At 43.3% G+C, this 25692-nt stretch overlaps 1 protein-coding gene, 1 non-coding gene and 2 pseudogenes across 6 annotated transcripts in view; 2 read left to right on the top strand and 2 right to left on the bottom strand.

Moving 5' to 3' along the window:
• Positions 1-9441, bottom strand: part of RHBDL2 (rhomboid like 2) — a 58039-nt gene extending 48598 nt beyond the window's left edge. For 3 of the 5 annotated variants that reach the window (XM_059884188.1, XM_059884197.1, XM_059884207.1), the window contains exon 1: positions 9292-9441. The gene's annotated coding sequence lies outside the window, so the exon portion shown is untranslated. 5 annotated transcript variants of the gene reach the window in all.
• Positions 9442-14898: 5457 nt separating this feature from the next.
• Positions 14899-24986, top strand: LOC112445914 (probable ribosome biogenesis protein RLP24; annotated as a pseudogene).
• On the top strand, positions 16364-16435 carry TRNAA-UGC (transfer RNA alanine (anticodon UGC)). Its single transcript has one exon. It is a non-coding gene; the product is annotated as a tRNA-Ala (tRNA).
• LOC112446091 (uncharacterized) lies at positions 24231-24354 on the bottom strand (annotated as a pseudogene).
• Positions 24987-25692: the final 706 nt, after the last annotated feature.

Below are 25692 nucleotides of genomic sequence, written 5' to 3'. Positions count from 1 at the left end.
AGACACCATTTTTATTCCCATTTTACAGATGAACGACTAAGGCAAAAAGAGGTACCTGTGATTGCACATCAAAAGCAAAGCCAGAGCACTGTCCCATTCTTGAGGCTAGATCCTGAGCCAGTCCACTATTAATATACACACTGCCTCCCCACAGAGCTATTTAAGTACTCTATTATAACATGTTTGTTTTCTATTATAATAAATAATAGTAATAATAATATATACTGTAAAGACCAAAGCTTTATGTTGTATCTCATACTGTCCTCAACACATTTTCCTTGTTAATTGTGATCAGACTTTCAAAGTTGCCACATGCACACTAAGAAATAGAATATGGAAGAAGTCCCAAAGACAGACACACTATTTAACTAGGCTAATGACCTAGCCCGCCAGAGCACAGAGCTAAAGGAAAACTCCCAGATGGTGCCGGCGGTAAAGAACCCACCTGCCAATGCAGGAGACATAAGAGACACAAGTTTGATCCCTGTGTTGGGAAGATCCCCTGGAGGAGGAAATGGCAACCCACTCTAGTACTCTTGCCTGGAGAATGCCATGGACAGAGAAGCCTGGCGGGCTACAGTTCATGGGGTCACACAGAGTCAGACACGACTGAAGTGACTTAGCGTGCAGCACGCAATGACCTAGCCCACCAGAGCACAGGGCTGAAAGAAAACTCCCAACCTCCTTAAGTCAAGGAGTTGGCTCTGTTTGATAACATTATGATACTATTTCAGTCCCTTCAGTAAGGAGGCAGAATCACTGCTCTCAGTAGTTATTTGTAGGTATTCTTCAAAAAGGCTTTCACTGCCTCATCTTCAATGTTTCTTAAATAATGGTCCATTGATGATAACCAACTGTGCTGCTTTGCACGGGACTAGGGATATGTGATTTAGGGTGCTAAAATTAGGACAGTCCTGGGCACACCAAGAACAGCTGGTCACCCTGACATAAACCAGCTACAGAATCATCTGAACAAGTCAAGTGGAGATGGCTGGTTCTAATCCTAGAGCAGTGGTTCTTAACCCTGGCTACACATGAGAATTGTCTGAGGAGATTGTAAAGCAGTATTAATATCTGAGCTCACCCCTGATCAGTTGAACTAAGGCCTCTGGAGCTAGGGTGCATTGGGATTTTTTGATGTGCAGCTAAGATTGAAACCCCCTGCCCTAGAAATTTGGATTCTGGGCTGGGGTCTTGCCCAGGAATCTGCCTGTCTTTGTAACAGCTCCCCAGGGGATTCTCATGTACACTATGATTTGATAACCTATGAATTCTTACGTGATATGTAAATTTATTGGACAACATACCCTGAATGCCTTGTATATGCTATACTCTGGAAACACACACAAAAAACCAAAAACAAAACCACCTCCTATTCCCCAGGCCCTCTTTTCTCCTCAGTGGAGAACAAAGACCTATAAATTGTTCCAACACAGTATACAGTAGTCTCCCCTTATCCACAGCAATACAATCCAAGTCCCCAGGGAATATCTGAACCTGTGGGTAGCACCAAATTTCATCTATACAATGCTTTTTCCTATACACACATACCTATGGTAAAGTTTAATTTATAAATTAAACATTAACAACAATAACTAATAATAAAATAGAATGAAAACAATATTCTGTAATAAAAGTTGTGTGAATGTTGTCATCTCTCTCTCTCTCTCCAAATCTTATTGTACAAATTTAAAGCTGTTTCCATATTAACTAAGCACTTGTCATACATTGTGGCTGTAACTTTTGCGGTCTGAGGTGAGATAGCAAATCTAGCATGCATTTTTTTTTCTTCTTCACAGTTTCATAGATGATTCATTTTTATCTTAGCAGCCTCAGAATGCAATTTGTTTTTCTTACCATTTTTTGTTGTTGTTGTTGGTCACCCCATGTGACTTGTGGAATCTTAGTTCCCTGACCAGGACTCGAACTTGTGCCCCCTACAGTGGAAACACAAGAGTCCTCACCATTGAACCACCAGGGAAGTTCCCTTTTTTCTTTCCTTATTAAGTCAAGAAGTTTCACCTTTTCACTTAAAGGAAGCACTTCACAGCTTATCTACGGCATATCCAAATTGCCAGCATTATTACCCTTGTGTTTTGGGGCCATTAGTAAGTTAAATAAGGGTGACTTTGGCATACCTCAACTGATAACCAAGACTGCAGCTAGATGACTGGGCAGGATACACTAGACAAAGAAATGATTCATGTCCTGGGCCAGATGGAGCAGGACAGCTTGAGATTTCATCAAACTACTCAGAAAAGTGCACAACTCAAAATTTATGAATTGTTCATTTCTGGAATTTTCCACTTAATATTTTCAAACCAAGGTTGACTTCAGGTAACTGAAACCGAGGAAAGCAAAACCTCGGGTAAGAAGAGGGCGCTACTAAACTGTGGTTTAGATTTTCAAATGGGTCAGTCTCATCAGGGCAGTTGTGGTTATTCCGTTTCCAGAAGCCCAGTGTGGTAGATTAAAGACGGAGCATATTACTTGCTGTTTCTCCACTAAAAGGTGGTTTTGTTTCCCCACCTTGAATCTGGGCCAGACCTGTGACTAGTTTTGACTGATAGCATGAGGCAGAAGTAGTGCCAGATACCTCCAAGGCCAGGCCTGCCGAGATCTGCAGCCCTACTTCTGTTCCTCTTGGAATGTCCCCTCTTTGAGATGTGACATCATATAAGAAGAATGAGCTCTGAGGAGTGATTTGTTATATAGCAATAGTTACCAGCGCCCCTTATCAGAGCCAGAGGACAACATGACATTCCACACCATTCTGCCTTCCCTTTAACACCATTCACCTTCACATCCCCTCAGCAGAGTAGACAGCAGCTGTCTCACCTGAAAGGGCCTCTCAGTTAATCTCCATCTCTGTTTCCATTCCTGCCCCCCTTCCAAAACAAAACACAATCAACTGTCTGCTTAAAATCCTTTAGTGGGGGGCTTTCCTGGTGGTCCAGTGGTTAGGAGTCCACCTTGCAATGCAGGGGACACTGTTCAATCCTTGGTCTGGGAGCATCTCTCATGCCCTGGAGCAACTGGGCCTATGTGTCACAACTACTGAGCCCTGTGTGGCTTCTACTGAAGCCCACGCACTAGAGTCCATGCTCTGCAACAAGAGAAGCCACCTCAATGAGAAGTCCCCACAAAGCAGCTAGAGAGCAGCCCCTGCTCACTGCAACTAAAGAAAGCCCACGCACAGCAACAAAGACCCAGCACAGCCAAAATACACAAAGAAATAAAACCCTTCAGAGTTTCCCATTGTCTTCAAGGTAAATACAGGATCCTTGGCATGGCTGGTAAATCCTGCACCACCTAGCTCCAGCCTTCTTTTAACCTCCTACTACTCTCCCCACATCTCTGTGCTGCAACCACAGGGGCTTCTTTCTGACTCAAGCTCTCTCCTGTCTCAGGGTTTTTGCACTTGCTGTTCCCCCCACCTAACCCTTTCTCCTCCCCAGCCCCCACCCCCCAAACCCCAGCACATATACTCAAGGCTAGCTCTTTTTCTGGCCTCTCTGTAGTGGCAGCCCAACCTCTGCCCACCCCATATACTCTATCACATCCCCCTTCTAACTCACTTTCAGCACTTAACTATCTAAAAATACCTGGTTTGGGAATTTCCCTGGTGGTCTAGTGGTTAAAAATCTACCTTCCAATGCAGGGTACATGGATTCAAGCCCTGGGCAGAGAACTAAGGTTCCACATTGGTTGGTTGGTTGGTTTAGTCACTAAGTCGTGTCCAACTCTTGCAACTCCCTGGACTTCCGCCCACCAGGCTCCTCTGTCCATGGGATTTTCCAGGCAAGAATACTAGAGTGGATTGCCATTTCCTTCTCCAGGGGATCTTCCCGACCCAGGAATCGAACCCGGGTCTACTGCATTGCAGGCAGATTCTTTACTGACTGGGCTATAAGGGAAGACTCCATGCGCCACAGGGCAACTAAGCCCGTATGCCACAACTACAGAGCCCACACACTGCAGCTACTGAGCCGGAGCTCTGGAGCCCACGTGTGCAACAAACTGAAGCTCACATGCCACAGTCAGTATTGATCCCGCGTGCCACAAAACGATCTCCGGTATGACAACTAAGACTCAGTGTTGCTGCTGTTGTTTTCAATCGCTAAGTTGTGTCCGGCTCTTTGCAACCCCATGGACTGGAGCATGCAGGCCAGGTTTCTCTGTCTTTCACTATTTCCCGGCGTTTACTCACATTCATGTCCGTTGGTAATGCTATCTAACCATCTCATCCTCTACCACTCTCTTCTCCTTTCGCGGCCTAAGATTTGATGTAGTCAAATAAATATGTAAAAATAAAAATCTGGTGTGTTTATCTGTTGTCTGTCTCTTTCTACTAGAATATAAGCTCCAGGCAAGTAGGAAATTTTCTTTTTTATCCTATCTAATGGTGCTTACTGTTTGCTGAATAAACCACTAAGTGAGTAGAAGAAGAAAGAAGGGGGAAATTTGGAAAGAACACTGAATTGTTACACCCGGGAAACCCTGGTTCTTGCTCCAGTTCTGCCCCCTGCTTATCTCCAGACGAGCCACTTCACCCCACCTGATCAGTCCCCACTGTGATGCCCTGGACAATGATGTTGTGTGTGCCACACACCTGCAGTGTTCACATTTGTTGCTCATGTAGCCCCATAAGAATTTCGGACAAGCTATGTTACTCTCATACATTTTTAAGTCAACAATAAATTATTTCTCACAAATTAAAATCAGTTGCAAGATAGAACTTTCTAGCATAGTCTTTATTAGAGACATGCTTTAGATATGTCTTCCTCTAAACCTCGGAGCTACAGATTTAGCTTGCTCAGTGTATGGAAAATGTCTGCCATATAATCCAATTGTCAAAACCAGTCCTCACTGTCAAATCGACCAGCCAAACCAGAATAATCTTCTGTCTGTAAGAGAATCCGCCTTCATTCTTTTCTTCCTTGTTACCTCTAATTAATTTTTTACTGAGGTATAGTTGACTTGTGGTACTATGTTAGTTTCAGGTGTACAACATAGTAATTCAAAATTTTTATAGGTTATACTCCATTTAAAGCTGTTATAAAATATTGGCCATTTTCCTTGTGCTACATAAGATATCCTTGTAGCTTGTTTATTTTACACAGAGTAGCCTGAACCTCTCAGTCTCCCACTCCTATCCTGCCCCATCCCTTTCTCTCTCCCCACTGGTAACCACTAGTTTTGGTCTTACTGAGCGCCTAGCAATTCTAGCTCCCACCCTGCACTAGGCCTTTTCATGAGCATCTCTCTCTGTTAGAACATCTTCCCTCCCCAGTGTGTTCTCCTGGCCAAGTCCTAACACCCCCTCCAAGACTCTGTCCTAACATTTCCTCTGCAAAGCCTTATTAAGGCTCTACTAGGCACCTGCCATTGTGCTAAGCAAGGGATACAGTAACGAATAAAGCAGACGTGGAAGAATTAAATGCCCCTTAGGGTACCACTGTCTTCTTTGTATTATCACTGTCTCCTCCACAAGGCTGTGAAAGCCCTGAAGATAGAACTTGTTTTATTCATCTTTTAAAGTTATTTCTTTATTCACGTTTGGCTGTGCTGGGTCTTCGTTGCTGCATGGGCTGTTCTCTAGTTGTGCTGTGCAGGCTTCTCACTGCGGTGGCTTCTCCTGCTGTAAAGCATGGGATTTAGGGCGAGTGGGCTTCAGTACTTTCAGCTCGTGGGCTCTAGAGCATAGGCTCAATAACTGTGGCTGCTCCACAGCATGTGGGATCTTCCCAGGTCAGGAATTGAACCCGTGTATCCTGCATTGGCAGGCGTATTCTTTACCACTGAGTCACCAGGGAAGACCTATTTTATTCATCTTTGAATCCCTATTAGGGAACCCACAGGACGAATCAGATTATGTTTGTTGAATTAACTTACGAAAGATTCCTCCAACATTTCTGTATCAGGAACATACAGGGTGCTCACTATAAGCTGTGAACATATACATAGGACCAACGGAGCACACGACTGAATGAATGAAGTATGAATGGGCGACTGAATGAACAAATCAGGGAAGGACTGGGTTCTTTCCCACTTGGATGAAGCAGCCCAGAGCAGGAGATGTACTGATGTACGGCAAGTGAGAAGCCAGTGTCTAGGAAGCTGGGAGAAGGCTGATGGCCTTTTGTTCTTTCTGATACACAGAAATTTGAAGGACAATAAGGATTTGAACAAAGTGTGGAATCCAGAGTCTGACCTAGATTTGAATTCTGGATCCACTACTTATTATTAGCCATGTGACCGTAGGGAAATCCCTTTGTCTGTTTGTATCTTCGTGTTCTCAAATGTAAAATGGGGCTGAGGAAAATATAATAGGGTTATGATTAAATTAGATTATGCATTTAAAAGGCTGTAACCTGAGGCCAAGGGAACATTTCATTCAAAGATGGGCTCAATAAAGGACAGAAATGGTATGGACCTAACAGAAGCAGAAGATATTAAGAAGAGGTGGCAAGAATACACAGAAGAACTGCACAAAAAAGATCTTTATGACCCAGATAATCACGATGGTGTGATCACTGACCTAGAGCCAGACATCCTGGAATGTGAAGTCAAGTGGGCCTTAGAAAGCATCACTACGAACAAAGCTAGTGGAGGTGATGGAATTCCAGTTGAGCTATTTCAAATCCTGAAAGATGATGCTGTGAAAGCGCTGCACTCAATATGCCAGCAAATTTGGAGAACTCAGCAGTGGCCACAGGACTGGAAAAGGTCAGTTTTCATTCCAATCCCAAAGAAAGGCAATACCAAAGAATGCTCAAACTACCGCACAATTGCACGCATCTCACACGCTAGTAAAGTAATGCTCAAAATTCTCCAAGCCAGGCTTCAGCAATATGTGAACCGTGAACTTCCTGATGTTCAAGCTGGTTTTAGAAAAGGCAGAGGAACCAGAGATCAAATTGCCAACATCCACTGGATCATGGAAAAAGCAAAAGAGCTCCAGAAAAACATCTATTTCTGCTTTATTGTCTATGCCAAAGCCTTTGATTGTGTGGATCACAATAAACTGTGGAAAATTCTGAAAGAGATGGGACTACCAGACTGGCTGACCTACCTCTTGAGAAATCTGTATGCAGGTCAGGAAGCAACAGTTAGAACTGGACATGGAACAACAGACTGGTTCCAAATAGGAAAAGGGGTACGTCAAGGCTGTATATTGTCACCCTGCTTATTTAACTTCTATGCAGAGTACATCATGAGAAACGCTGGACTGGAAGAAACACAAGCTGGAATCAAGATTGCCGGGAGAAATATCAATAACCTCAGATATGCAGATGACACCACCCTTATGGCAGAAAGTGAAGAGGAACTAAAAAGCCTCCTGATGAAAGTGAAAGTGGAGAGTGAAAAAGTTGGCTTAAAGCTCAACATTCAGAAAACAAAGATCATGGCATCTGGTCCCATCACTTCATGGGAAATAGATGGGGAAACAGTGGAAACAGTGTCAGACTTTATTTTTTTGGGCTCCAAAATCACTGCAGATGGTGATTGCAGCCATGAAATTAAAGGACACTTACTCCCTGGAAGGAAAGTTATGACCAACCTAGATAGCATATTCAAAAGCAGAGACATTACTTTGCCAACAAAGGTCCGTCTAGTCAAGGCTATGGTTTTTCCTATGGTCATGTATAGATGTGAGAGTTGGACTGTGAAGAAGGCTGAGCGCCAAAGAATCGATGCTTTTGCAGTGTGGTGTTGGAAAAGACTCTTGAGGGTCCCTTGGACTGCAAGGAGATCCAACCAGTCCATTCTGAAGGAGATCAGCCCTGGGATTTCTTTGGAAGGAATGATGCTAAAGCTGAAACTCCAGTACTTTGGCCACCTCATGTGAAGAGTTGACTCATTGGAAAAGACTGATGCTGGGAGGGATTGGGGGCAGGAGGAGAAGGGGGCGACAGAGGATGAGATGTCTGGATGGCATCGCTGACTCGATGGACGTGAGTCTGAGTGAACTCCGGGAGTTGGTTATGGACAGGGAGGCCTGGCGTGCTGCGATTCATGGGGTCGCAAAGAGCTGGACACGACTGAGGGACTGAACTGAACTGAACTGAACCTGAGGCCAGGCAAAGCTGGTGGTAGGAACTGACGGTTCCCATCACTGACTCTAAGTATGCAAATTCAGAAACACAGCGGGAGAGCCTTCCTTTCCTTCCAGCTAGAGGTCCCAGCCCTGATTGCTGTTCTAACCTCAAATGGCAGGAGGCGCTTTCCCTATTCAGCCCCTCCCTTCACCACCTGCCCCTTCACTCCCAGCTCAGTGTTTACAGGTGGGCCCAAGTGCTTTCAAGGCCGAGGGTGTCTGCTACATGTTTACAAGATAGAGAGGGGAGGGTGGCAGTTAGGGTGGGTCATGGCAGGAAGCGGGCCAAAGAAGCGCAGGTGTTTCTGGAGCCGGCCTTGCTGTGTGCCCGGCACTGGGCTTGGTGTTTGATATGCATCATCTCATGTCCATGGAGTCCCAACAACAAAACAACATCTCATGTCCTCTTTATAACAATACTATTTAGAGCTAAGGAAACTGACCTTCAGGAAGAGGTGGGATAGCAATCCAAATGCCTAAGACTCCAAAATGTTTCCACTCTGCCACGCTGGCCACCTGCTTACAGATGATCACCATACATTTGTGAAATAAATTTCAGTTCTCTTATTCCCAGGAAGAGCGAAACTGTGTGTCCCACGCCTAACTTCACCCCTGCCCCACCCTATCCCCCCACCCCCCACGGAGACTCATGAATAAAGAATAAAAAGTAACATATTCAGGAGTGAACAGAATCCTTCAGACACCCATACCAGGAAGGAGGAAACAACCTCGGAGACTTGCTGGGCAGGAAGCAGCCAGAGACTGTCCGGCCCTGGCTGTGGTCTCCCGGGGCAGAGGTCTAGGGAGGACTAGGATCTGGCTCAGTTGGAGGGAGGAGAGAAATGTGGGACTGGAGTTGGGGACAGGTTACTGAGGAGAACAGGATGAAGGGGGAGAAAGAAGGCGAGAGATTGACCAGGGCTCAGAGGGGCAACGGCATTACCTGGTCCTCCCACCATCGGGGAGAGGGGTGAGTCAGAGACAGCCCCCTGACTCCTGGCCCAACCTGCTGCCAACTTTTAAAATGAAAGTGGCAGGAGCGGACACTCCTGAAGCCTCCTCCGGAAGGAGGTTGCTAAGGGAGCACTCCTCGGTCGGCCCTGGGCCTCGGGCGCTCCCCACCCCCGACCCGCCCGACAGAGGGACCCGGTCGACGGCTCCCACCGCCCTCACCAGAGCCGGCAGCTTACCTGGGGGAGGCCAAGGTGCGTCCCAGGCAGGACAGGCTGCTCCCTGCCAAGGGGCTGCCTCAGGTGTCCTGAAGTTCCCGCCCTGCCAGACACTCCTAGGTAGCTCCTCAAATTAAAATCCTCCGCACAGTTTCCCGCTCGCCCAGCCCTGGGGGAGGGAGCCCGAGGAAATTCCCTCCCAGCCCTAAGAGGGCCTGGGCCGGGCCAGCCAGCTCGGCAACCTCAGCCCTGGGCTGGCCCTGGATGAATGAGCCCTTCCGCTCCGCCTGTCTGGGTTTGTGCCAGCGAGCCCGTGACCGCCCCTTTGCTCTTTCTCCTTGGCCCTGGCCCTGAACTCCAATCCTCTTCCTAGTCCTGCCCTCCCAGGTCTCTTGCTCTGTTCTCAGCTCTCTGGAGAGACCTCAGCCAGAGGACTCCCTTCTTTTCCCACCTTCTTATTTCCTGATTCCTTGTCAAAAAGATGCTGGAGAGCAAGAGAGCTTATTGATGCATCCCACAGGGGTCGGCGCCCCAAGACCCAGAGCAAGACAGAGCCAGATAGAGAATGGATGGAGGGGGGAAGGGGGTCTAAGGAAAAAACAGTCTTCCCTCCTGTGTTTCTTCTTTACTCACATAGGAATACCATCCAACACTTCTGACACCAGGTGTGTGGGTTTAACCCACCCCAAACAATTCTGCAATAGCAGCTGGGTGTCCTCCAGTTTAACTCAGTTCTGACACAATCTACCTGAAGTGAATGTCAGATGCCCTAGGTGAAGGGCTCAAACTGCTGCCCACTTTAGAAGCCAATTGCAAGAAGTAGGTCCCCAGGTCACCCATAACTTTCGTCCAACTTAGCTACACATCAGAGGTTCCTGTGTTCCCTTCCTGACATCTAGGGTGAGGTCTGGATGGTTACCAAGCACAGGAGTGTCTGTCCTCGTGGAGTTGGGATGCAACACCCTACCCAAAGGTGGATGCGTTTACCAACCTGGAAAGTCCCTGAACTCCTAATGTTGGGATTTTATGGAGACCTCCTCACATAGGGATGATCAATTATTAACTCCATGTCCAGCCCCTCTATCCTGTCAGACTATAGAAAATTTCAATCTTCTAATACTGCCTGGCTTGGTCTTTCTAGTGACGAACTCCCATTCAGGAGCTCACCCAGAGTGGCCTCATTAAAACAAAAGATGTTCATTGTGCTCTTATCTGGACTGAGAAGTTTTACAAGTGTTTTAAGAGCCTTGTGTCAGGGACAGAGTCAAAAACCAAATATTAGAACAAAAAGATGCTGGCAGCGCTCTTATCACTTGGGAAATTACAAGACTTTTAGGCGCTCTCTCTAAACCAGGAACCTGGGACAGAGACCAATATATATATATGTTTTCTATTATCTCACACAAGGGAACCAAACAGCTGGAAAAAAGATATTTAGGAGTGGTACAGAAATAGCAGCTGTACCTGGGAGATGCCCTAAAGCACTAAAGATGGATCGCTGAGCCTTTTCTTAGGAGCTTAAGGGGGTAGCACCCCAGCCCTATTTCCTAACTAAAGTAGGCGGCACAGTCACCTGTTAGGAGTTAGAGGGATAAAGGTTGGATGGAAGATTGCAAGGAATTGTCAAATGTTTGAAAAAACTATTGAGAGGAGAGAAACTTGACCAAAGTAATGTAGAGGCTCACAGAGGAGTATGGAGAGTCCAATCAGAACAACACACATACGTGGAGACTTCCCTGGTGGTCCAGTGGTTAAGAATCCTTCTTCCAATGCAGGGGACGTGCGTTTGATCCAGGGTCAGGAAACAAAGATCCCAAGCCTGGGTGCTGTAACTACTGAGCACGTGCACTCTGGAGCCTGCACCCTTAAATAAAAAGAACACAGATTAACAAGGAGGCAAGGTTGAGGGGCCCTCAGGGCAGCTCCTGTCCTAAGTGACATGTTGGTGAGATCAATGGGAAATGGATGAGACTCATGGGGAATGCCACCAACACCGTTCAGCTCCCAGATCTAGGGGAGATGTTCCGTAAGATGGGAGCTGTCTACAGAGAAAAGGTCCTGCTTTAAGGGACTGTGGGCAGCCATGAAAGTGCGAAGAGCATCTGAGGCCAGCAGTGGCAGTGCTGGGTTGCAGAACTGCACGGGAACAGTGGCTGTGCCAACTCGACTCCAGGATCCAGTTCTCCCCACCAAGTAAAGCAGGACCCGGGCTGTCAGAGACACCATTGAGCAGTCCAGCCTCCAACCAACCTCCCTTGTTCTTGTCTCACCCTCAACAAGCTGCTTCCTGACTGTGACTTGGTTTCTCAAGCTATGTGATTTCAGAGAAGGAACGTGTCTGGTCACACCCAACACACACATAAGTTAGGGAGCTCTCAGAGACCAAAGCCTGTATTTAATTTATCTCTGTGTCCCCAGCACCCAGCACTGGGTTCAGCAATTAGTTGGGGTTCAGCAATTAGTTGGGGTTCAAAACGGTATTTGAAAAACAGACCTGGGGAAGACTGATATGCCTTTAAATACATTTTGTAAATTAATAAATTCTCATTTAGGATTTGTGTATTGGTTGCTGTTGAAACCCCATTCATATGAATCAGTGCCTACAAATCATGTCAGTTCTGAAACATTGACAAATGTTTCTAAATCTGCAAAATTCAGAGCCTGGCCCTGCACTGTGGTGAATTCACCAAAATCATACTCATTTCCCTTTTTAAAATTTATTTTATTGAAGTATAGTTAATTTACAATTTGTGGTAATTTCTGCTATACATCAAAGTGATTATATATATATAATATATATATTATATATATATATACACACACACACACACACACATACATTCTTTTTCATATTCTTTTCCATTATGGCTTATCAGAAGATACTGAATATCCCTGTGTTATACAGTAGGGCCTTCTTTATCCATTCTGTATATAATAATTTGCATCTGCTAATCCCAAACTCTCAATCCATCCTCCCCCATTCCCTCCCCCTTGGCAACAAGTCTGCTCTCTATATCTTTAAGTCTGTTTCTGTCCTGCAAAGAAGTTTATTTGTGTCATACTTTATATTCCATATGTAAGTGATATCCTATGGTATTTGTCTATTTCTGACTTACTTCACTTAGTATGTTAATCTCTAGCTCCATCCATGTTGCTACCAACAACATTATTTCATTCTTTTTTATGGCTGAGTAGTATTCCATTGTATATAAATATGATGGCCCTCTAGATCAGTGAACCAGGCTTCTTCTTTGTAAAGTAGCATACCCAGCACCATCCCTCCTCATCCAACCAACATCATGAGATCTAGATCTTTTGCCTGGGAATTCCCAGGCAGCCCAGCGTTTAGGACTGGGCTTTGCTGCTCTGGCAAAGAACATAGCAGGATGATTGGACTGATTGGGTTTGGGTGCTATAGGAAGGCAAGGGCCACGCATCTTTCCAGCTCACCACACCCAGCTCCTCCTCATTCATCCCGCAAAACTTTGGCTGTCGTATATGTAATCTGTGCCCAGAATTTGTTTCATTGGTTTTTCAATGTCCTCAGAAAGAGGACATTTGACTCAGGCTGGGCCAATTTGTTTCCTTTTCCTAAAAATGGCCATAGGGGAAGGGAGACTCTACTTTGTCTCTGCTTATAGCTGTAACTAAAAGAAGTAAGCCTGGGAGCTACAGAGAGTTCCTTACGAAGAAATGCACAGTTAACGAGTCTTTTCCATGGCACTCTGAACTTGCCACACAACTTCTGACACTTCTGGTCACCAGATGTGTGACCACTAAGCAATTCTCTGTGACCCCAGCTGAGTGTCCTACAGTTAACTCTGTTCTGACACGATTGCCCTGAAGAGAGTGTCACATCACACAGATGAAGGGCTCAGTCCCATGAGACTGTCCCCACTTCAGATGCCAGTCCCAAATAACAGGTTACCCAAGACTTCTAAACAACTTGGTTACAAATTGGAAGTTCCCACATTCCTGTACTCAAATTTGAGTAACTTGCTACAGTGGATCACAGAACTCGGAAACACATTTACCAGTCTGTTAAAAAATTATGTGATAAAGGATACAGATGAAGAGGCAGGTGAAGACATACAGGGCGAGGTCTGGGAGGGTCCCAAGAGCAGGAGCTTCTGTTTCTATGGAGTTAGGGGGCATACCTTCCCAGTATACGGCTGTTTCACCAGCATGAAAGCTCTCAGAAGCCCATGCTATTGGCATTTTACAGAAGCTTACTTGTATAGGCGTGATCAATTATTAACTCCCATTTCCAACCCTTCTACCCTCACTAGAGAAGTGAGGGTGGAGGCAGGGCTGAAAATTCCAAGCTTCTAATCATGGCTTGGTCTTTCTGGTGACCAGCCCCCATCCAGGAGCCCACTCAAAGTTGCCCCATTAAAAAGAAAGATGCTCTTATCTATTAAGAAACTACAAGGGTTTCAGCAGCTGAGCCAGGAACTGGCTGCAGAGACCCGTGCATATGTTCTATTTTCTCACACACACCATAACACCTACCACAATGTAAATACCTGGATGCATGTCTTTCTCTTTCCCTGCTAAAGAGATGATGAGCTCTTCAAGAACAGTAACCTTCACTGTTTCATCTTTGTATCCATGCAATTATGCCCCAAATATGACACGAAGTAGGAAACAATGAAGGCTGAACTTTCAAACTGGGCAACAAAAATGAGGTTCCCACCTTTCTGAGGTGAAGACTCCCTCAGCCACCAGCAGGTGTCAGGACATGTCTCTGTGGCTTCTGACTACCAAGCTCCTTGTCTGATCCATAGCAATTGGTAAAAGTACAGGTGAGTCACTGAAGGTATGAAGAGTGACCACCTGGACAACTCTAAGGCCAGGGTGTTGGGCTCTAACAAGAAGTGGTATAATTGAGGCTGCAACAAGCTACTCATTGTATTCCTCCAGGTTCCCGATAGCATGTTTCCCGATAGCAGGTTGTGTGTGTGTGTGTGTGTGTGTGAGTGAGTGTGTGTTAGTCACTCGACTCTTTGGGACCCCATGGGCTGCAGCCTGCCAGGCTCCTGTGTCCATGGGATTCTCCAGGCAAGAATACTGGGGTGGGTTGCCATTTCCTCCTCCACCTAAACAGGTTAGATGAACTGCAAAGAGAAGTCTCCCAATAAGTGATCTTTCCTTATGGGTTTTAGCATTCTATGCCTAAAGGAAAAATAAATTGTTAAAAAGATACTCATCTATGAAAAAGTACAGAAAATCTAATACAGAGGAGCTGATAAAGAATCCGCCTGCAGTGCGGGATACCTGGGTAGGATCCCTGGGTTGGGAAAATCCCCTGGAGAAGGGAACAGCTACCCACTCCAGTATTCTGGCTTGGAGAATTCCATGAACTGTAGAGTCCATGGGGTCACAAAGAGTCGGACATAACTGAGGACTTTCACTTCACTTCACTTCACTTCAAAAAAAAAGGCAAAAACAAAGCAAACAAAAGAAACTAGATAAAATGAAAAGAAAATCTTGTAAATGCATGACTGACCTTGACCGGAATGTGAGGCGTCTCTAGGAGAAAACAGGAGTAAGCAAGTGTGAGACTCATATTTGAACCAGTGCCATATACAGATTCCTAGTGACCCAGCATCTGTGTTTTCATGAACCATGGAGGTAAGGAAAAGTAAAAGTTACTCAGTCACGTCTGACTCTTTGCAACCCCATGGACTGTGATGAATTCTCCAAACCAGAATACTGGAGTAGGTTTGCCAGGCCCTCCTCCATGGGATCTTTGCAACCCAGGGATCGAACCCAGGTCTCCCAAATTATAAGTAGATTCTTTACCATCTGAGCCACCAGAGAAACCCAAGAAAACTGAAGTGGGTAGCCTATCCCTTCTCCAGGGGATTCTTCCCTACCCAAGAATCAAACCGGGGTCTCCTGCATTGCAGGTAGACTCTTTACCAGCTGAGCTAGAGGGAAGACCACCTTGGGTCTAAAGAGAGCAGAAAATAAAGTCAGAGGGCGAGGCTGAGCCTCTCCAGCACCCAAGCCACTAACAGCCTCGGCGGACAGTGAGCAAACTGAAAATAAAAACTGGGAAAGTGGGAGTGGAGATGCAGGCCTATCTTCACTTGGATCAGAGAAGAGTGAAAAATAAACACAAAACCGTCTCTCCTGAGAATTCTCTATCCCATGCCTCCACTTATACGTGTTTACCTTGGGACATACTCTCCTTATCTGTATGAACCAAACACTCCAAGATGAAAATTTAGAGTGTTTCTGGGTTGGCAGGGCAGAGAGACAGCTGGGAGAAGCAAACCCAAACTTCCTCTTGAAGAATATGATTAAACTCAGGCCTCAAATATTTCCCACAAAGTTTCAGCATGACTCACAATTTTTTTAAAAAGCCTCTGACTGCTCGAAGAAACAAATCCCTATAAGCGGAAACAACCAGCTAGAGGAACATACCCATAAAGATCAGAAATACGTTTTTTTTTTTAATTAAAAAAAATTTTGGCTGCATTGAGTCTCCATTGCTGCACATGGGCTTTCTCTAGTTGCAGTGAGTGGGGTCTACTCTCCCTTGTGGTGCCTGGGCCTCTCATTGCAGTGGTTTCTCTTGTTGTAAAACATGGACTCGAGACGCTTGGGCTTCAGTAGTTGCAGCCCCCCAGGCTCTGGGGCTTAGGCTCAGTAGCTGGGATACACAGGATTTAGTGGGCTACGGGTGGGGTCCCGTGCCATGTGGGATCTTTCCAGACCAAGGATTGAACCTGTGTCCCCAGCATTGCAAGTTGGATTCTTAACCACTGGACCACCAGGAAAGTCCCAAGATACTGCTATTTTGAACTATAAACTGTAGTTTAATTATGTTTAATTTGTTGAAATAAATTAGAGGGAATTAAAAGTACAACCAAGAAAAATCAAATAGCAATGACTGAAAGTCTAGGCAAGTAACAATAGAGTCTAAAAATCCTGGATATTTTCCTTTGTTTAATTTCACTAGAGAAATTTAGGAACCCTTGACTGCCAGAAAAACCAACAATAGGGTAACTGGAAGGATTGGTATATGCAGCATGATTCCTGGCTGTAATCACTGTATTGAAATTCACCATACTAAAGTTTGTCAGGGGATGTAGCTCAGTGGTAGAGCGCATGCTTTGCATGTATGAGGCCCCGGGTTCAATCCCCGGCATCTCCATATTTTGGGCTTCCCACCTGGCTCAGTGGTAAAGAATCTGCCTGCTAGTGCAGAGGATGCACAAGATGCAGGTTTGATCTCTTGGCTCAGGAAGATCCTCTGGAGTAGGAAATAGCAACCCATTCCATTATTCTTGTCTGGAAAATTCCATCAGCAGAGGAGCCTGGCAGGCTACAGTCCATGGGGTCACAAGGAGTTGGACATGACTGAGTATGTGCGTGCACACACACATACACACACATGCCTGCAAGTTATAGAGACTGGTAAAGGTTTTAATTTAGAACTGCTGACCTTAGTTAAACTTCTCAGAATTTTTTTTGATAAAATATACGTAACATAGTATTTACCATTTTAACCATCTTTAAGTGTACAACTCAGTGGATTCTCATTACTTTTTAAGTCTTCTCTTTGTTCTTGATGTTTTGTTGTTCAGTCACTAAGTCAAGTCCAACTCTGCGACCCCATGGACTGCAGCACACCAGGCTTCCCTGTCCTCCACTATCTCCTGGAGTTTGCTCAAACTCATGTCCATTGAGTCAGTGATGCTATCTTACCATCCCATCCTTTGCCTCCACCTTCTCCTCTTGCCTTCAGCCTTTCCCAGCATCAGGATCTTTTCTAACGAGTCAGCTCTGTGCATCAGGTGGCCAAAGTATTGGAGCTTTACCTTCAGCATCAGGCCTTCTAATGAATATTCAGGGTTGATTTCTTTAGGATTGACTGATTTGATTTCCTTGCAGTCCAAGAGACTCTTAAGACTCTTCTCCAGCACCACAATTCAAACGCATCAATTCTTCTGTGCTTAGCCTTCTTTATGGTTCAACTCTCACATCTGTACATGACTACTGGAAAAACCATAGCTTTGGCTAGACAGACCTTTGTAGGAAAAGTGATGTCTGCTTTTTAATAGTCTGTTTAGGTTTGTCATAGGTTTCCTTCCAAGGAGCAAGCATCTTTTAATTTCATGGCTGCAATCAACGTCCACAGTGATTTCGGAGCCTAGGAAAAGAAAATCTGTCACGGCTTCCACTTTTTCCCCTTCTATTTGCCATGAAGTGATGGCACCAGATGCCATGATCTTAGTTTTTTGGTGATGGTTTTATAACATGGTGAATATAACCAATACCACTGAATCATATATTTAAAATTGCTTCAAATGGCAAATTTCACATTATGTGTATTTTATCAGAATAATAAAATATGTAAGAAGAATACCAAAAAGATAAATTTAAAAATCTGGAAATTTAAAAAACATATTTTCAAATGATTGATGGTCAAGGAAGAAATCATCATGGAAACTAGAAAATAGATCATACCATTGTAAATCAACTATACTTCAATTTAAAAAGTAAAAAAAAAATACTTGAAACTAAAATATTACAGGTCAAATTTTTTGGCATGCAGCGAAAGTAGTACTTATAGAGAAATAATATATTTAAATAGTGTATTAATGACCTATTGCTATATAAGTAATTGCCCCAAAACTTAATGATTCAGTTTTAGCAGCAAGCATTTGTTATCTCTTACATTTAATTTCAAAAGCAGCTTTGTTGAATGGTCCTCAGAATCTCTAATGAGGCTGCAGTCATCTGAAGGCTTGACTGGGGCTGGAGGATGTACTTTAAGTGTCTCAGTCATCTTGTTGGCAACTTGGTACATCCTGTTAGCAGGAGGCCTCCATTCCTTTCCTTGTGGATTTCCTCACAGGGCTGATTGGGTTCACACAACCTAGTGGCTGATTTACCCCAGAGCAAACATCCCAAGGTACTGAGGTTGAAGCCACAATGCCTGTTATAATCTAGTCTCAAAGTCACACAGCATCACTACTACCATCATAGAAACCAACCCTGATTCACTGAGGGAGGAAACTACTCAAGGGTGTGAATATTAAGTGGCAAGGACCTTCAAGGACCATTAGGAGCTTACTACTAGAAACAGTGAAAATATTCAAAACATTTTTTCAGGGCCTCCATCATGGTCCACTGGCTAAGACTCCATGCTCTCATTGCAGGGGACTCAGGTTCCACCTCTGGTCAGAGAACTAGATCCTACATGCTGCAACTGCAGCTAAAGATTCTACATGCCGCCACGAAAACCTGCTGCAGCCAAACAAATAAAATAAAAGCATTTTTAAATTAAATTCCAAATATACAAAGAACTGAAACAAATAGGGCAAAAAGTCCAAACCTTTGGAAGAAAATATAGCAAAATGTCTTTAATAACTTTGGCTAAGAAGAATTTCTTAAAGATGTAAATAAATGCATAGCGTTAAGGAGAAGATTGATGAATTTAGCCACTTTAAAATGAATGGCTTTTTATCAAAGAGAATGAAACGAAAAGCAACCAAACAGAAAAATGGGCAAAATACATTTTTAAAATTTATTTATTTTTTATTGAAGGATAATTGCTTTACAAATTTTGCTGTTTTCTGTCAAACCTCAACATGAATCAGCCATCAGATCAGATCAGATCAGTCGCTCAGTCGTGTCCGACTCTTTGCGACCCCATGAATCACAGCACACCAGGCCTCCCTGTCCATCACCAACTCCCGGAGTTCACTGAGACTCATGTCCATCAAGTCAGTGATGCCATCCAGCCATCTCATCCTCTGTCGTCCCCTTCTCCTCCTGCCCCTAATCCCTCCCAGCATCAGAGTCTTTTCCAATGAGTCAATTCTTAGCATGAGGTAGCCAAAGTACTGGAGTTTCAGCTTTAGCATCATTCCTTCCAAAGAAATCCCAGGGCTGATCTTCAGAATGGACTGGTTGGATCTCCTTGCAGTCCAAGGGACTCTCAAGAGTCTTCTCCAACACCACACTTCAAAAGCATCAATTCTTCGGCGCTCAGCCTTCTTCACAGTCCAACTCTCACATCCATACATGACCACAGGAAAAACCATAGTCTTGACTAGACGAACCTTTGTTGGCAAAGTAATGTCTCTGCTTTTGAATATGCTATCTAGGTTGGTCATAACTTTCCTTCCAAGGAGTAAGCGTCTTTTAATTTCATGGCTGCAGTCACCATCTGCAGTGATTTTGGAGCCCAGAAAAATAAAGCCATAGATGTACATATATCCCCTCCCTTTTGAACCTCCCTCCCATCTCCCTCCCCATCCCACCCCTCTAGGTTGATACAGAGCCCCTATTTGAGTTTCCTGAGCCATACAGCAAATTCCTGTTGACTATCTATTTTACACATGGTTATGTAAGTTTCCATGTTACTCTTTCCATACATCTCTCCTCCCTCTCCTCCCCTCTCCCCATGTTGATAAGTCCCTTCTCTGTATCTATTTCTCCATTGTTGCCCTGTAAATACATTTTTCAGTACCATTTTTCTAGATTCTGTATATATGCATTAGAAAATGATCTTTATCTTTCTCTTTCTGACTCACTTCACTCTGTATAATAGGGTCTGCTGCTGCTAAGTCACTTCAGTCGTGTCTGATTCTGTGCGACCCCATAGACGGTAGCCCACCAGGCTCCCCTGTCCCTGGGATTCTCAAGGCAAGAACACTGGAGTGGGTTGCCATTTCCTTCTCCAATGCAGTGAAAGTTAAAAGTGAAAGCAAAAAGTGAAAGCAAAGTCGCTCAGTCGTGTCCGACCCTCAGCAACCCCATGGACTGCAGCCTCCTAGACTCCTCCATCCATGGGATTTTCCTCATCCAACTCATTAGAACTGACTCAAATGTGTTTATTTTTATGGCTGAGCATTGTTACATTGTGTATATGTACCACAACTTCTTTATCCATTCATCATCTGTCAATGGACATCTAGGTTGCTTCCATGTTCTAGCTATCGTAAATAGTGCTGCAGTGCACAATAGGATACATGTGTCTCTTTCAACTTGGTTTCCTCAGGGTATATGAGTAGGACTGGGATTGCTGGGTCATATGGTGGTTTTATTTCTAGGTTTTAAGGAATCTCCATACCGTCTTCCATAGTGGCTGTATCAATTTCCATTCCCACCAACACTGCAAGAGGGTTCCCTTTTCTCCACACCCTCTCCAGCATTTATTGTTTGTAGACTTTTTGATGAGGGCCATTCTGATCCGTGTGAGGTGATATCTCATTGTAGTTTTGATTTGCATTTTTTTTACTAATGAGCGACATTGAGCATCTTTTCATGTGTTTGTTAGCCATCCGTATGTCTTCTTTGGAGAAATGTCTGTTTAGATCTTTTCCCCACTTTTTGATTGGGTTGTTTGTTTTTCTGGTATTGAGTTGTATGAGCTGCTTGTATATTTTGGAAATTAATCCTTTGTCAGTTGTTTCATTTGCTATTATTATCTCTCATTCTGAGGATTGTCTTTTCACCTTGCTTATAGTTTCGTTTGCTGTGCAAAAGCTTTTAAGTTTAATCAGGTCCAACTTGTTTACTTTTGCTTTTATTTCCGTTACTCTAGGAGGTGGGTCATAGAGGATCTCGCTTTGATTTATGTCATCAAGTGTTCTGCCTATGTTTTCCTCTAAGAGTTTCATAGTTTCTGGTCTTACATTTAGGTCTTTAATCCATTTGTAGTTTATATTTGTGTATGGTGTTAGGAAGTATTCTAATTTCATTGTTTTACATGTAGCTGTCCAGTTTTCCCAGCACCATTTATTGAAGAGACTGTCTTTGCCCAGCAAAAGACATTTTACAGGTTCTTCTGTCCATGGAATTCTCCACACAAGAATACTGGAGTGGGTAGCCATTCTCTTCTTCAAGGGATCTTCCCAACCCAGAGACTGAACCCAGGTCTCCCCATTGCAGGCAAATTCTTTACCGTCTGAGCCACCACAGAAGCCCAGGCTGTTCATAATATCTCCATTTTCTTTGCAGACTTCTATGATTTCATTTTTCTATTGCCATGTTTTGCAGTTTTATAAAATTTAAAGCTTTCTTTACAAATTGAAGTACTGTTAATTTACAATGTTGTGTTAATTTCAACTCGACAGCCACGTGATTTGGTTTTATATGCATTTTTATCAGATTATTTTCTAATGTAGATTATACAGGAAAAAATTTAAACTTCTATTTGTTCTATATACTTGAAGCAGACACAGTTATCTCAGAAGGTTCTGAATGACAATATTGATAATAGGGAGATTGTACGGTATGGGTCATTTCTCTTTGGCCAGTGTCCCAAGTATATTCCACAAATTTTAGTCTCATTAGATGAGTCCCAAAAAAGGGGTTTCTTAGTTAATTAAACAAAGGAAGTGTTTCATATTATAATCCTCCCTTGAAGAGTCACAGTGCATGTCAGCATCATGAGGCTCTAAGAAGTCCGGTATCAAACAGAGAAGTCTGTTCAACTTTGCTTCACTTGGTACTTCCCAAGCTTGTCAGACCTCTTTCCTGTGACATTTTCCATAATATCTGCTAAATAGTTCCCCTCAACTAGCAATGCCTTCTTGGAATAGTTTTATGGACTAAATAGGATATTTTCCCCCAAATTTACTTACAAAATAAATGCACTATTTTTTAATACATCTTTGGGGATAAATTTGGAGATGGCAATTTTGTTATACTGTTACAGACCACATTACGGCTAGGCTCCCCTGATTACCATTACTCTTCTTTTTTAGAACAACACAAATTTATTATCTCACAGTTCCCGTGAGTAAGGAGTATGGCTCAGGTTAGCTGAGTCATCTGCTCAGTATCTCACAGTGTTGAAGTGGGACACAATCAAGGTGTCCAAAAGGGATACAATCTCATCTGAAGTTCACTGAATGTCGGCAGAGTTCAGTTCCTTATGGTTGTCAGCCTGAGGTCCTTGCTTTCCTGAGGGTTTCTGTCATTATTCTTGAAAATGGAGAGTATATTAATTATCTATTGCTATATAACAAATTACCCCCAAATTTAGTGGCATAAAACAACAATAAACTATTGCATCTCACAGTTCCTGTGGATCAGGAATGCAGGAGCAATTTGGCAGGGAAGTTCAGAATCTTTCATGAGGTTGCAATTGAGATGTCAACTAGAGTTGTAGTCGTCTGAAAGCTTGACTGGGGTTAGGGATCTGCTTCCAAATGGGAAAGTTGGTGTCAGCTGTTGGTAGGAGGCCTCAGTTCCTTTCCATGTGAGTATCTCCCAGAGTTACTTAGAATCTTCATAAAATAGTGACTTGTTCCTCAAAAGCAAGTTTCCCAAGAGACTAAAGCGGAAGACCTACTTTATGACCTACACTCAGTAGGTTCATACTATCACTTTGGGAGAATTCTAAAGATCTCACAAGTCAGTCTTTATTAAATGTGGAGGGCAAGAACACAAGAGAATGAATATCACAAGGCCAGAGTAAATCTTAAATATTCCCACCTCCCATACATGCACAAAAAGTAATTATGTAGTTTAAGAGGTGTTAACTAAATTATTAAGAAAATTATTGTGACAGTCATTTTGCAATATATGGTGGTGGTTTAGTTGCTAAGTCATGTCCAACTCTTGTAACCCCATGGACTGTAGCCTGCCAGGCTCCTCTGCCTGTGGGATTCTCCAGGCAAGAATACTAGAGTAGATTGCCATTTCCTTCTCCAGGGGATCTTCACAACTCAGGAATCGAACCAGGGTTTCCTGCATTGCAGGCAGATTCTTTAACAACTGAGCTATGAGGGAAGCCCTTGCAATATATAGGCATACCAAATTATCAAGTTATATCCCTTAAGCTTGCACAGTATTACATGTCAATCAGCTCTCAATAAAACTGGGAAATTTTTTTTCTGAAAAAATATTCCCTTGTATAGAATTACTATATTTTATCCATATATCAACTGATGGACACTTGGGGTGTTTAATACCTTTTGGTTGTAACATTTTTTAAATAAAAAATAAATAAATATCAAAAGGAGAGGATTATTGGGTACCATCTTGGAGCCTAGCTACCAAAGTTGTTGGACTATATTGAAAACAAATATTTCCCTCTCACCTCAGTCTATGACATAATAATCTGGAAAATAATATGTACATACAATTGATGGGACTAAAGAATAAAGAATATTGAGAGTTAATGAAAGTGTCTTGAATTTTCTTGGCAAGTTACTATTGCTCCAGGATTCCTTGAAGTTCTGTCTTGATTACACCTTGAAAGATGGCTCTGCCCTCATTTTCTATCAGACTATTTATAAGCAAAAATGGATTCCATCTATTCTACATTTCATTCTTTAAGTGAACCATGTTCTCTAGGTTTGTGGTTGAAGAGTCAAAAACTAAAACAAAACAAAAAAAAAGACTTTTCCTAGACTGATAGGATGAAAGTTACATGCAAAATGAAATATAGTAGAAGATACTTAGGAATTCAAAGTTTATCAATATCTCAGTGAGGGCATGCATGCTAAGTCGCTTCAGTCGTGTCCAACTCTCTGCGACCCTAAGGACTATAGCCAGCCAGGCTCCTCTGTCCATAGGATTCTCCAGGCAAGAATACTGGAGTGGGTTGCCATGCACTTCTCCAGGGGATCTACCTAACCCAGGGATTGAACCCATGTCTCTTACCTCTCTTGCATTGGCAGGTGGGTTCTTTACCACTAATGCCACCTGGGAAGCTCTATTAACATCTCAGTGTCCTCAAGCAAATTAAGCCTAATAGTCCTTTCTTATAGGAGACTCTGTGCTTGTGTGTTTAAGGGAAAAAAAAAACAAGTATAAATCAAGGTCAATTAAAAAGATTTCTATAAATTTTTCTGGAAGAGGCTTTATAGTATTTTCTCATTTAGATCATTTGCTTAAATATTTCGAAGTAAGTAAAGAACTAAGGACCATTTTGTTGCAGAACATTTAGACTGTTCTGACTAATGCAATGTTTCTTTTTTTTTTTAAATATGGAACACTTCATGAATTTTTGTGTCATCATTGAGCACAAAAATCATTGAGCATCATTCAGGCCATGCTAATCTTCTCTGTATTGTTCCCATTTTAGTATATACACTGCCAAAGCGAGCATCACCTACCTATTTACCTGAATTCCACAGATTTCATGTCAGCTAAATGAGCTTGAAATTTAGTCTGTCTTGGAGAAGCACTTTCTGTGGCAGGGCTATGTCATTTCATCTTAAGCCTGCACATCCCCATGCGAGTTCAACAAGCAGACTGAGAAGTGTTATTTCTGTTCAGCCCTGTTTGCCCACCCAGGCCACAGCATCATGTTTGTTTCCAAAGGTGTTCAGATTCTGTAAAACCAAGTGTTATAAATACTTAAAAAAGAATGAAATCCTCACAAGATCAGACAGACTAAAGCATTCCAGATAGCAACTATATAGAACTCACAGCGGTAATTCACTTGAATTTGAAAAACGTATTCCATAGATCTCACTGTCAAATAACAGGAAGAGCTATGGAATAAAACCACTGATGTGATGAAGAGAGTTGAAGAGATCAAACAGAAATGCCAAGCTAAATTTATAATGAACAAGTTGAAGAAAAATAAAAAACTACGTAAAGTTCAGAACATTAAAGCAGTCAAGCCAAGCATCCATCTTATCTGGGCCCTTCTTTCAGGTGAAGGAAAGTAGCAGGAAAACAAAAAGGTACAGAATTTACAACAGGATGTTGACATGGAAGATGTTTCTTAAAACTCTTACTGCTTGAAACCATTTCTTTAAGTGAATCTGGAAATCTCCTATGGAGGCATAGAACTTCTAAATTATTGATTTTTTCACATAAGATCACTCAGAAATGGATGAAAGTACTTCTCTCCTACAGCGTTATCTGTGGGACAGCAGGTAGTATGGATGCATCTCAATATTAAACCTTCACTGAGAGATACACTTCTGTAATTCATGAAAATTATGTTTGTAAATACAGAAGTGAACTGTGGACACAAAATGGCCATGCCATTTGGTTGATGGCAGTAGACAGCATTTATATAGTTCAGTCCAGTTCAGTCGCTCAGTTGTGTCCGACTCTGCGACCCCATGGTCTGCAGTACGCCAGGCCTCCCTGTCCATCACCAACTCCCGGAGCTTACCCAAGCTCATATCCATTGAGTCAGTGATGCCATCCAACCATCTCATCCTCTGTCATCCCCTTCTCCTCCTGCCCTCAATCTTTCCCAGTATCAGGGTCTTTTTCAATGAGTCAGTTCTTCGCATCAGGTGGCCAAAGTATTGGAGCTTCATCTTCAACATCACTCCTTGCAATGAATATTCAGGACTGATTTCCTTTAGGATTGACTGGTTGGATCTCCTTGCAGTCCAAGGGACTCTCAAGCATCTTCTCCAACACCACAGTTCAAAGCATCAATTCTTCGGCGCTTAACCTTCTTTATGGTCCAACTCC

Source organism: Bos taurus, chromosome 3, assembly GCF_002263795.3.
Source record: "Bos taurus isolate L1 Dominette 01449 registration number 42190680 breed Hereford chromosome 3, ARS-UCD2.0, whole genome shotgun sequence".
NCBI classification, from domain to species: Eukaryota; Metazoa; Chordata; class Mammalia; order Artiodactyla; family Bovidae; genus Bos; species Bos taurus.
The sequence above is the reverse complement of the archived record's forward strand: the minus strand, read 5'-3'. Positions and strand labels throughout refer to the sequence as shown.